This window comes from Pseudophryne corroboree, chromosome 1 (genome assembly GCF_028390025.1).
Source record: "Pseudophryne corroboree isolate aPseCor3 chromosome 1, aPseCor3.hap2, whole genome shotgun sequence".
In the NCBI taxonomy this organism is placed as follows: Eukaryota; Metazoa; Chordata; class Amphibia; order Anura; family Myobatrachidae; genus Pseudophryne; species Pseudophryne corroboree.
This window is the reverse complement of record NC_086444.1, coordinates 999,196,805-999,210,090: the sequence shown is the minus strand read 5'-3', so window position 1 is coordinate 999,210,090 and position 13,286 is coordinate 999,196,805. Positions and strand designations below refer to the sequence as shown.

The window sequence follows — 13,286 nt, the reverse complement described above, 5'->3', positions numbered from 1 at the left end:
TCCACTAGGGGTCACTGGAGTACTCTTGGGACGTACCAAAGCTTCCCTCGTGGGCGGGAGAGCTGTTTGATACTTGTAACAGTAGGCAGCCAAAGCTAGATGCTGACGGCGCCACCATTCATAACGTGTAAAAGTGCACAAACGTGGTGCACTGAAGGCTATGTAGCCGCGTCGTAGACGCTCCACGACCCGCTGGGTCTGACATTCCCACAGAACCTGTGGGATGAACTATTACTGACGTAGGCGATTGTAACTTAGCCTTAAAGTAAGCCTCATTATTATCCAACTGGATAATGTCTGCTGAGAAACTGGCTAACCCCAGTTCGCAGTATCATATAGAACAAACAACGTATTCATATCACGTACTGTAGACGTTCGGTACATATATAAACGCGTAATGCGTGTACCACATTCAGAATTCTAGAATGTGCTGTCCCCACAGGAACCACTATTGGTATATTGATGTGAAGAATACGAAAGCGGATTTCGTCCGAAGATCTGCTTTGTCATGAGAAACTCAAATACGGTGGCTTGGAATACAAGACACCCAAATATGAAAACAAAACCCTTGCCGAAGCACCCTTGCCGACGACAAGGCTAGAAGAAAAATGTTTTCCAAAGTGAGAAACTTAATTCTCATTTGTTGTAAGGGTTCAAAAAATATGAAACTTAATTCCCATTTGTTGAAAGGGTTCCAAAATATGAAAACTGTAATAAATCTGAACCCAACCTCAAATCGCCTGGCGCTGTAGGTGGGATAAATAGAGTCTGAACTTTGGTGACACCTTGTAGAAAGATGTTTACAGACGCAAATAGAGGCAAACGTCTTTGAAAATACGTTTACCACACAGATACCTGCACACTTAGTGCAGATGAACGCAGTTTTCCATCCCACCCTGTTTAACAGAATACGGGTAACTTGAAGTATGATGTTGGAAACTTCCGAGGTTTACAACCTATGTAAACACACTAAATTTTTTTTAATAATGAGCTGCCTTAAGCGGCTTACTATTTCGTAACATGGTTGGTATAACCGATACTGTAATGCTCTATTTTTTAAGAGGGCGGTCTGAACCCTCACCCCGTCAACCGCAGCTGCGGTACATAGATAATAAGTATATAGATAAGTATGGGTAAAAGAACGTTCCCTGATGTAACAGGTTGGACGTATTATGAGCGGGCCAAGATCGTGTGCAAGTATTCCTTGAAAATTCGAGAAGCAAACTTCTACGAAATCCATGAGATACCACCAGTATGACTGTGACGAACTGTCTTCTGATCCGTTTTGGCAACGGAGAGAGAAACGGAAAATGGCGGAGCCAGATACACGATGCTGAATGACCCCATGAATGTGAGAGACTTCACCGCCACTGCCCTTGTGATCTGTTTTGTACACATACTGAGCTTTTGTAATTGTGGCGAGATGCCATCATGTATACTTGAGGGTAACCTCCTTCTGTGGACTCAGATATGAAACACCTCTGGATTTAATGTCCAGTTTTGAAGATCCAAATGCTGACGGGTGAGATCATCTGTCTAACAGATGTCCACTCACGGATTGATCTCTTGACATTTTCACATAATGGCGTTCTGAGCCATTGAAGATTTGAGTTACCTGCCGCATTGCCATGCGGCTTCTTGGTTCTCACTGGTTGTTGTGTATGCAACTGCCGTTGCTTCGTTTGACTGCTTAAGGCCAGCGTGAGCCAGGCATGAAAAAACAAAATTACATGAAACTCACGGTTGTTTCTCTCCACGAAAATCTTTAGTAAAAAGCGAAAGATTTATTCGTTCTGAAGAGAAACCAGAGTCTATCCCTGGTCAGACTGAAAGTGAATCATTTATTGCATTGTAAAATGCACAGAGTTCTAGGACATTTATCGACCGCAATCTGTCGTGTTTTAGAACCTTTGCGTTGATTTTAACTACAAATCCTGACTCTCTGTGACTGTCGTCCAGAGTATATGCACCCTTGTCCCTCTGTGGGTACGCGAGTGAAGGGTGGCGAACTAAATTGAAAACACATCTTTATTCTTAATAGATGAATACACCAATGTACCGCTAGTGTGCGTGTACTTTTGTTCTTGCTGGTGTAGTAGGTAAAAGTATTTGATTTACCGTATTCATAATGTTACCTAGGAATTGACATCGTTTAGACAGACTTAGATGCGATTGTTTTCGAACTTGATCTGCTACCGCAGTATACCTTAGTAGCGCAAGCTAGAGGAACTTTGTTGATACATAGTTTTTATGTGAGATGAGCTATCATCCCAACCTCACTTTGGTAAATACCGGGAGCGATAAGCAACGGTAGAAATGAAATGGTTAATGGTTGTGGCGATTTGCAAACGCTAGAACCTGTGATGAAGAAACCGGACTGGGTAAATACGCATTGTGAAGATCAAATGCAATTATACAATTTTGTGGCTCCAATAAGCAAAAACTAACTGCAGAAAATCCATTTTCTAACTGTAGTAAATGACTTGCTGATTGATATTGCAACGGAGCTGTTTGGTTTTGCCCAAACAGAGGAGAATAAGTAACTCTGACTGTGTTGGCGTACTATTGCCTGGTTTATAACCCAGCAAAGACTAAATGACAACCTGCCAAACCGTTCGACAGAAGCAGTTTTGTACTCTAAGCTGTAAATAGCTGAGACATATATGAGTTGAAGTCCTGAAACCTCGCAAATGTAACATGAAAAGACGCGCTTCCACAATTGTAAAAGAGGTCATCAAACCACTGGCTTGCTGACTGTAACGTCATGTCGTTACAAAGCGTGACTGTTTCGTATAAAGGTATAAAACGCCGTTACAAGTATACTGTATGCGCTAATGGCTGAATATCCTAAAGGGATAAAATGCCGTTACAAGTATATCAAATGTAGGAGCAAACAAGCTCTGGCCTTGTCGCGCTTAACTAGCGACCATGAAAATAACCGGCGTTAGCAGAAGCTTTACAGATATACTCTGCAGCTTCTTTTAACAGTGATCGGCATGGTTTCATACATAGATTCTAGGGACCCAATGGGGTTTTTATAATGTTTGACAGAAACGCATATACCAATGGCGGATCGCGTCCTTTTGGAAACGATTATGTATGGTTGTCCAAAACCCCGCACTATCTGCGTGCTGGACTAATGTACCCTTCTCACTCGTAGTTATCTGTGTGAGATTTGACATAGAATCGTGCATTAAATTATAAGACCAGTGAAATAAACACTCTGGTACCCAAAGGAAAATTGGCCCTTTGGAAAGACTGTCTTTTGTTAGCGCTGGCGGAGTCATTCCGAGACTCCGATTACCGCTGTTTTAATTTGAATTGCCAATGTTAACAATTTTAGTCTGCACTAGAGCCTTATCCGCTATGTAGACAGACATCATAATAGGCAACAAACAGACACTTGCACGACTTAATAAAGTTATTATATGGCATATATATCTATATATATATGTTATTGCTGAACAGCATATTTATTAGGAAACTAAAATGTTCTTTATGTGAAAAGCAGTTCACATGGGCATGAAACCCGAACCAAATTCCTACCAACACCCCTGCGCCTTCTGGTGGCTTAAAGATGTAGGGCAGGAATGTTCTAGAATAATCCTGAACTAAAAATTCCCACTAACACCCCTGCGCCTCCTTGTGGAGTAGAGGTGTATGGGCGGAATGTTCTGGAATTATAAGCTGGAAAAACAGCAATGATTAAAATGGCCCTCATGCCATGCTTTCACAGAAAATCACAGTACAGGGTACCTGCTGCAGTGTTAATATAGGCTGAACAGCCTATTATACAGTTATTATAGGCTTAATAGCCTATTATACAGTGATAACACAGGTGTAGGATACAGTAAAATACATGCATTTAGTTAGCCTTCATTAATATGAACACTGCCTGCAGTGCTATTATCTTACAGCCTTAACAGAAAATATGGTTAAACCTGCAATAGGCTATGCCAGTGATAGCCTATTGCCAGCCAAAGCCTCATATATATATTATATATATCAAATGTGCTTAAACATATAATCACAGGTCATACTGATATCATGCCAGCAAAAAGCTTCATTATATATCATCTATATAAAAATGTGCTGAAACATATATAATATACATAGTCTACAGTGTTATAACCCATGACACTGTTTAAAACGCTGCGCTGCTTGTGAGGTAGCTGAGCAGCCTATTTAGTAACCCATGCAGCCTTTTGCTGCTGCTATGGCCATTACTTCCCCTCCCCCCCCCCTGCATCCCCATGTTACCTGCAACGTACGGGGATCGGGTGCAGGGAGCAGGAGAGCGCTGTATATAGCGTCCGGGGATCGAGTGCAGGGAGCAGGAGAGCGCTGTATATAGCCGGGAACCGTCCGGAAGAGCGGGCAGCGCCTTCCTACAACAGTACACAGTCCTGTGTCCGGCATCAGCGGTACCTGGCAGAGCGGGCGGCTTTGTTATCACACGGAGCCCTTCCCCTGTCTCGGCGGCGCCTCTGTAGTGGTGCCGGGCAATCAGCGCTGTGAGGGCGGCCGGCGTCTGAGTGACGTGCGGCCGCTCTGCGCGTAGTTCAGTGGGACCCTCAGCGGCGGCTTCAGCGGCGGCTCCATACACACAGCAGGGCGGCAGCGTGAGCTGACCGCCCTAACATACCTTGTTCCATGTGACGGCTTTTCTCCTGGCTGTGACGGGGCTTCTCTCTGCAAGCTCCGTTTCAGCCTCCAGCTTCACATGTTGGCTGTCACTGGGCTTCTCTCTGCAAGCTCTGTTTCAGCCTCCAGCTTCACATCTTGGCTGAGCTCAGTTTCAGGCTTCCTTTCAGCTCTCTGTCTCATCCTGGCTGTGACGGAGCTTCTTCCTGTAAGCTCCGTTCAGTTTGCAGGAGACAGTGGCTGCCTGTGGCTGTGAGGGTGCTCTTTGTGAGGACCGACACGCCATGCGCTGCCTTATAGCGCCTGTGGCTGTGAGGGTGCTCTTTGTGAGGACCGACACGCCATACGCTGCCTTGCAGCGGCACCATCCCGGACCCATGTTTTTCAGAAACTGGGACGGGAAGTGTAAAAATTAAAAAGAAAAAGAAAAAATTAATAAAATCTTCTGAAATGTGGGCTCATTCCCACAAGCCGATGTTCATCTGTGAGCACCGAAAAAACACTGGCAAAGTACACTGAGGTACTTGGGGATATGGAGGGGGGGAGAGTCCTAAATTTGAATATTCAGTGCCTTTGTTCGGCTACGCCCGTCCATATCCCAAGAGTACTCCAGTGCCCCCCTATGGATGATAAAGAAATACAGCCGGTGCCTTCCCAGTAATATCCCAGTGATGGATATCCATAAACAAATGTAGAAATCAGCGGCACTCACGGCTCCCAGTCAGGGAATGAAAGAAGACATATCACATAATTTATGCCTATGCAAATTTTAGCTTTGAGTCATTTACTAGCATAGAACACTTAGATTGATATGGCTAAAGTATGGACCTAGTTTATAGATAGCTAATGCTGAATAAGAGCTTAAAGCTAATATGCTAATGAGTCCCAATATGTTTAACTAGTGTCCGGCCAGTGATCAGAAATAAAAAATGAAAAATAAAAAATAAAAAAGGTAAAAAAACAGTAAGTCAATATGATAGAGGGAACCTGACAAAGGTGATAAGGAACAGTTACAAATTTAAGTTTATTTTTAAATTTATTTTTAAATTTTAAAGAAAGCAATGCAGACCAGAGTGTTCATTAAGGCCTCTAGGTGACATTGTGTCGAGCAAGAAAATCCATCTTGCTTCAGCCTTAAGTAAAATGAGTCCTCTATCACCACCCCGTTTAAGGTTCCCTCTATCATATGTTCTATGCTAGTAAATGACTCAAAGCTAAAATTTGCATAGGCATAAATTATGTGATACACAATGTTTGATCTCTCATCAATTTGTGATTATAATGATGTGGTATGAACCATTAATTTCAGTCTTGGTCATCGTGTCACTTGTATATAGTTTATTTTTACACAGTTTTGTTTGATTCATTGTTAAGACAGGTGTTCTGATGTCCCCCGTGACGCTGCGGCCGGCGCGTATCCGTGACGTCATCTTTGGTTGACTGAGACACAATGGACGGCGGGCGCCATGGAGGACTTCAGACAGGTATAAAGGTATGTACTGTCATTGTCTTTTTTATGTCCTGAGGAAAATGTTTACCTAAATAACATTGAAACGTTGACTGGTACACAACGCCTGTGTCTTCTTTCATTCCCTGACTGGGAGCCGTGAGTGCCGCTGATTTCTACATTTATATATATATATATATATATATATATATAGGCTGGGAATATCGGCGGCACTCAAGCAGACTGGTAAGAGATGCAAAGTAGTGTCCTTTTATTTGCCTACATGTTTCGGGGAAGCTCCCCGTCCTCAGGGCTAGACAACAGTGAAAATCCACATACAAAACATTTATATACATCACAAACAAAGACATCAGTGTAGTAATTGTACTCACCTGTCCTCACGGCGCTGCCGCCCGCCTGCACACGCTGCTCGCTTCCGCGTCGCCTGGCTGTGACGTCACGGTGCGCCGCGGGACGGGGAGGTTGTCATGGTAACAAGTGAAACAAGATCGCAGGCTCCCACATCACTGTAGAGCCTGTAAAGAACATAGAAATATGACATTAAACAGCACATTTAAAATACATAAATATCACCCTCAGGGAGAACATCGTAACAGCCCCTGTCAATCATTATATTAGTGTATAAATAATTAAATATACCATATGCAATAAATAACGGTATAGTACCCTGATAATGGAGACACAAAATTATCCCAGTACTGCGCTACCTCCCAGGTAAAGAATATGTGCATCAAAAAGGCAAAATTAAGTAATCAAGTGCTCTCTAATTGGGTTAGAGAAAACACTATAGCCCCAAATTTTCATTTAGACCACCAGGGGATAGTGTTCCCAATCTAAAAATCCAACGTGACTCTTTTTGCAAAAGTAGCCTATCCAGGAAGTCCAGGAGAAGAACATTCTGTCCCTCCTGGAGAGGGTCATCTTGGGAGGTATGTAAATGCACCATTCGAAATTCTTTGGAGGAATGCTATTAAGAATATAAAGGGGAAAGAAGAGATACCATAAAGTCAACACACCCCGTTATTTAGATAAGTATCAATCCTTTATTTCACCCTCAGCGCCAACCCTCTTTTTCCACTTTTTATCACTTTCCTGATATGGCTACATGGCCTTGATGGTCTAAATGAATTAAGTCCTTTTTCAAAATAAGAACAGAGGATGGATATCTTAGTTTATCTAAAATGAGACCCTTATACCAGAGTTCACCAAAGACAGAAAGAACAAAGACCATTAATACATATTGATTAAAACATCATAAAATGTTTAATTTAGAATTACTTACATCACTCATAAACATGGCATTGGTGGCATTGATGTTGATTCAACTCGCTGTCACCCCTAATAGGGAGAACTCAACAACAGCTTGTTAAACCCACTTTGGTCAGGTTAGTGCATCATCCAACGAACATTGTGTTCCGTTGATAGCAATTTCCTCAGGGTTTTTTTTTTAACATGGATATTCCTTCTAGATGGTGATCACAACTGGTTCACCACAATTGATGTAACCTTCTGAAGCCCAAATAATTATCTTTAAGGAGCATCAATGAAAAAAGCTTCTGCTTAAGGTGCCCTTTTGAAATCTCCTTTTACAAGATCTGTTCAGCAGTGTCTTCACCTCTGCTTACAACACAGGTCTGGTAATGAATAGAACAAGTGTCTCATTTTATTTTGAAAAAGGACTTAATTAACTTTGACCATCAAGGACATATAGCCATATAAATCCATTTGGCGCTCCTGAAGAACACTGCTATTGATCTAAATTTAATCTCCACTGGCAGAAGGTACAGTTGAGGACTAGCAGCCATCCCCCCTAAGGGAGCAACATTCTGAACTGCATTGTTTATCTGACTACCTACTGTACTTACTGAATGACTAGGTATTTGCAGCACAAATTAGGTATTGTTTATACTCACTATATATATATATATATATATAATATATTATCTATCTATTACCCTACTTTAGATAGATAGATAGATAGATAGATAGATAGATAGATAGATAGACATCTACAATGCCAGCAGTCAGCATCCTTCATCCTCTGACCCTCCTATGGCATTAGTGTATTTTTGTATCATATCCAAAGACACAGCAGCAATGCAAATAGCGTACAACTTAGAATCAGACCTTTTTTTACAATTCGTACACATATATGTACATAACATAAGGCTAATGTAGTGACAATATGCCTTTAGTGTGGGAGAGCGAAAACTACTGAACAAAAAATTAGCACATTATCATTTTCAAGTGCAACTTTTAGTACTAAAAAGTGTATAACTCTGCTTTTCATTGTTTTTAAAAAGTGTATTAATGCCTAAGCAAGAATCACAAAGTGTTTATTTGTGGTGTATATAAAAAAATATGTACACAATTGTTTTATTTCTCTTCTTCAAAATTCAGTTAACCACTGAACTGGCTGATATTTTTTCTGAAATCCACGCACAAATTATTTTTTTTTAATGATTTAGGGGTCTATTTACTAAGCCTTGGATGGGGATAAAGTCAACAGAGACAAAGTACCAGCCAATCAGCTCCTAACTGACATTTTTCAAACCCAGCCTGTGACATGGCCGTTAGGAGTGGATTGGTTGGTACATTATCTCCGTTGACTGTATCTCCATCTAAGGCTTAGTAAATAGATAAACATCGGTCAAACATAGATGGAAGCTATATTGAACCATCGCTGATCAGAACCATCACGACAATCACAAACTACCATTTTCCCAGCGGCTGTAGATAGGAGCACAGAGAAGAGGTACACTGGGAAGCAGTGGCGGCACCAGAGGAGGGGCTGCAGGTCAGTTCAAATAGGGGAGCTACACCAACTGTCATTTCAAACTGACTCACTGGCAGTTGGTGTGGCTCCCCTATTTGAATTTTGAACTGAGCAGCAGACCCACCTCTGGAGCCACCCCTGCTGGGAAGGAAAGGTGTCTATTGCATTTCCCAATCAGCAGGGATCCCCACTAACTGCCCTTGACTTTTACACCCACTTCACATTCAAAATTGAATGCATATGTCAGGACATCACATCCCACCAGACCTTCATCCCCCCATCCCCTTCTTTCCCGGCCTATCCCTCTCCATCCTCCCCATCCAGTTTTTCAACTGCCTACTTCCTCACTGGTCATCTCCAGACAGTGACTACAGTAACCTCCTCTTGTCAAGCCTCCCTGGCTCCCACCTTTCTCCTCTCAAATCATCCTCAATTATGCTGCCGAGCTCATTTTTCTCTCCAAACATACTACATGTGCCACACCTCTTCTTCAAGCCCTACACTGGCTCCCCTTCTCCTTCAGAACCCATTTCAAACTTCTCACACTCACTTAGAAAGCCATCACCCAATCCTTTCCTATTTACATATCTGACCTTATCTCCTTTCACTTCCCTCAAAAATGACTGCCACCTCTCCTCCAACTCCCACCTCCAAGATTTGCCTGAACTACTCCCTACCTCTGGAACTCTCTCCCTCTCCTTATCAGTCTCTCCACCTTTCTACAATACTTTAAATGGGCTGTCAAGACCAAGTACGTGTGGTGGGGTGAGGCAGGTGAAGCAGAGCCTTTCCTGTCATACTAACGTTTAAGTCAGAATTTTGGCTGTATAAAGTATATGAAAAATACAAAGAATATGTTTGAAATATCTTCTTTGCATTATTCTAATCATTTTTATAGCCAAAACTCTGGAGCAAAAAGTCTATGACTGCTTCACCTGCCTATCTTTTCCGCACTTATCAGATCAAAACTCACCAAATTTCTTAGAAGTTTATACTGCTGCACCTGTGCATAATGCCCAGATGTACCCTTTGGCTCATATATTGCATGTAAATCTGGCTCTGCCGCTCTGGTGCTGAGCCATTTAGCTCACTGCACGTCCCTGGTCAAGACCCACCTTTATTAAAGCATACCAGCTCTCATCATAACCCACTGCTCCATACTTCTTGCTCACTGTCTCTCCCTTCTATGTCACACCTGTCTGTCTGCCTCTTCCTTTTAGACTGTAATCCCTCAAGAGCAGGGTCCTCTTCATGCAAGATCTTTTTCATTATTGCCTCATTTATACCATCATGTCATTCCCACTGCGTACAACAGCGACTAACCCTTGGGTTCTGCCGCCCTGCTGCTTATTTAAGTATCATGACTGCTGGTGCAGAAATGTTAATAAGCCATGTCCAAGTCCTGCAGTGTTCTGTACTGTAAGTCGCTTTATTCTTGTTTTACTAAAACTGCTCCTCTTTATGCACTTTGATAGGTGCTGCGGGCACCTTGCGGCGCCAAAGAAATAAAGGACAATAATAATAAAAATAATACAAAATTATATACTGTATAGGCTGATGCATGAGTTTCTGAATTAAAATTTATTCACTGCAAGCGCTGTCCATTTGCTGCATATTTCAGTTTACTACGGCTGCTGAAATCGTGGAAATGTGCATTATGTAAATTTGTTAGCATCCTAAATTTATGGTAAGTCCACTAGATGGCAGCAAAGTGACAACACAATACTCAACAAAACAAGTTTATAACTGGCTATCAGGGAATAACAAAGTTTTTGAGCATTACAAGAACCAACCAAAATAAGACCATATTTGCCTTTTGTTTCCATTTCCTTTTCGAAGTATTTGAAATAATGCTGTTTTATTTTTTAATAAAATACATGTCTCATAAAATAAAAGTCCCCATTTCACTCGATTCATACTGTATTCATATTGTAGTTTGCTCATATTTCTATGTAGTATGCGTATTATTGTTTTTAGCCTTTATTTTGTATGTAGTGCCAACATATTAGTTTCTGCCACAGTGGAATTTTCAGTCCTAGGCCCTCATTCCGAGTTGTTCGCTCGCTAGCTGCTTTTAGCAGCATTGCATACGCTAGGCCGCCGCCCTCTGGCAGTGTATCTTAGCTTAGCAGAATAGCGAACAAAAGATTAGCAGAATTGCTACTAAATAATTATTTGCAGTTTCTGAGTAGCTCCAGACCTACTCCTAGATTGCGATCACCTCAGTCCGTTTAGTTCCTGGTTTGACGTCACAAACACGCCCTGCGTTCGGCCAGCCACTCCCCCGTTTCTCCAGACACTCCCGCGTTTTTCCCTGACACGCCTGCGTTTTTTAGCACACTCCCGGAAAACGCTCAGTTACCACCCAGAAACGCCCCTTTCCTGTCAATCATTCACCGAACACCAGTGCGATTGAAAAGCGTCGCTCGAGCACCAGCAAATCTACTAAGTTTTGTGTTAAATAACTTAGTGCATGCGCTCTGCGTACCATGCGCATGCGCAGTTAGCAACAAATCGCGGCATAGCGAAAATCGGCAACGAGCGAACAACTCGGAATGACCCCCATAATTCTCTACCACGTAAAACACTTTTGAGTATATTTCAGAAGCAAATTAACTTATCAGTATGTTTGTGACCTGTGGGAGCAAAGCCGGGTACCCAGAGGACATCTGCATGAACCATGAGTTTATATTTTTAACCTAGATATTTATTTTTTTATTTCTGGGTTAATATTCAGAGGCAATTTTGTAACTTTCACTTCACACTAATGATCGATAGATCCAAATAAGCAACCTTATGTTAATGACATAATTTCAGTTCAATTAAACCATATTTATTTAGGTAATGAAAATTATAGGGAGTGATTCAGACCTGATCACTGCTGTGCGTTTTCACACAGCGGGAAATCAGCAATAGAATGCGCATGCGCGTCGCCCAATAACAACAGGCATCACCGGTCAGCGACAGGATGATGCGAAAATTCCGCTCGCACGGACGTTCGCAAGGTGATTGACAGGAAGAGGCCATTTGTGGGTAGTAACTGACCGTTTACTGGGAGTGTACGGAAAAACGCAGGCGTTCCCAAGTGTTTTCAGGGAGGGTGTGTGACGTCAGCTCCGGCCCCGATCAGCCTGTTCTCATTGCACTGTACTAGTAAGTCCTGGGCTGCGCAGAGACTGGACACAGTGGATTTTTGCAGCACACGATCAGATCTGAATCACCTCCTTAGTCTAATGTATAATTTAGCAATTGTTCTCCTTTAAAATGTTCATTATAATATGACATGAAAGGGAACATTTAAAAAAGATTCTGGAGTCATGTGACCTGACACAACGCTGCATCTGTAGTGTTCAGTTGGCAGATAGAGAAGGCAGACAGAACAGATCTTTGCCCAACCTCGCACACAATCATCCTGGTGCCAAGGAGCATCATCACATCAGGACAGGATTGTTCTCCCAAAGAGCTACTGGAATACTGCCATTTCAGTGGCTGCTGCCATATACCTGTTGCCATCTCTGTTCTTCCTTTGCTGATCTCTGTGGCTTACAGTCAGCAGTTGCAGCCATAATGCCTGCAAACAAGGGGGATAAATATCCTGGCGCTATGTCCACAGTGATCATGGTGAAAAATACCAGCTACAAAGCTACTGTGATGCTGAATTTTGCACAAGCTTGTGGTGTAATTACTATTACAAAGGTATTTGTTTTATTTATTAGAGATGAGCGGGTTCGGTTCCTCGGAATCCGAACCCGCCCGAACTTCAGCTTTTTTCTCACGGGTCCGAGCGACTCGGATCCTCCCGCCTTGCTCGGTTAACCCGAGCGCGCCCGAACGTCATCATCCTGCTGTCGGATTCTCGCGAGGCTCGTATTCTATCGCGAGACTCGGATTCTATATAAGGAGCCGCGCGTCGCCGCCATTTTCACACGTGCATTGAGATTGATAGGGAGAGGACGTGGCTGGCGTCCTCTCCGTTTATAGAGAAGAGACTAGAGTAGAGAGAGACACAGTATTTAGTAATTTTGGGGAGCATTTTTAGGAGTACTACTACTTGCTGAAGTGTAGTGTGACTGTATATGTATATCTGACTTGTGGGGGAGACAGTGGGGAGCAGTTAGAGTCTGAGAGCAGGAGTACATATTTTAACGTACAGTGCACACTTTTGCTGCCAGAGTGCCAGCCACACTGCCATTGTGACCACACTGACCACCAGTATATTGTGATTGTCTGCTTAGGAGTACTACTTGCAAGTTGCTGATAGTGTGACCAGTGACCTGACCACCAGTTTAATTAATCACCACCAGTTTAATATATATATATATAATTGTATATATATATAATTGTATACCACCTACCCGTGTTTTTTTTTTTTTCTTTCTTCTTGATGCATACTATAGT

At 42.4% G+C, this 13,286-nt stretch overlaps 1 long non-coding RNA gene and 1 other non-coding gene across 7 annotated transcripts in view; both read right to left on the bottom strand.

Moving 5' to 3' along the window:
* LOC134921834 (uncharacterized) overlaps positions 1 to 13,286 on the bottom strand; it is a 175,945-nt gene that overhangs the window by 70,796 nt on the left and 91,863 nt on the right. For 3 of the 6 annotated variants that reach the window (XR_010177495.1, XR_010177494.1, XR_010177492.1), the window contains exon 3: positions 6,484 to 6,627. The exons of the other annotated variants lie outside the window; for them this stretch is intronic. This is a non-coding gene — a long non-coding RNA (uncharacterized LOC134921834). The remainder of the gene's footprint in view (positions 1 to 6,483; positions 6,628 to 13,286) is intronic. 6 annotated transcript variants of the gene reach the window in all.
* On the bottom strand, positions 1,694 to 1,813 carry LOC134961631 (U5 spliceosomal RNA). The gene has a single exon (XR_010187941.1). It is a non-coding gene; the product is annotated as a U5 spliceosomal RNA (small nuclear RNA).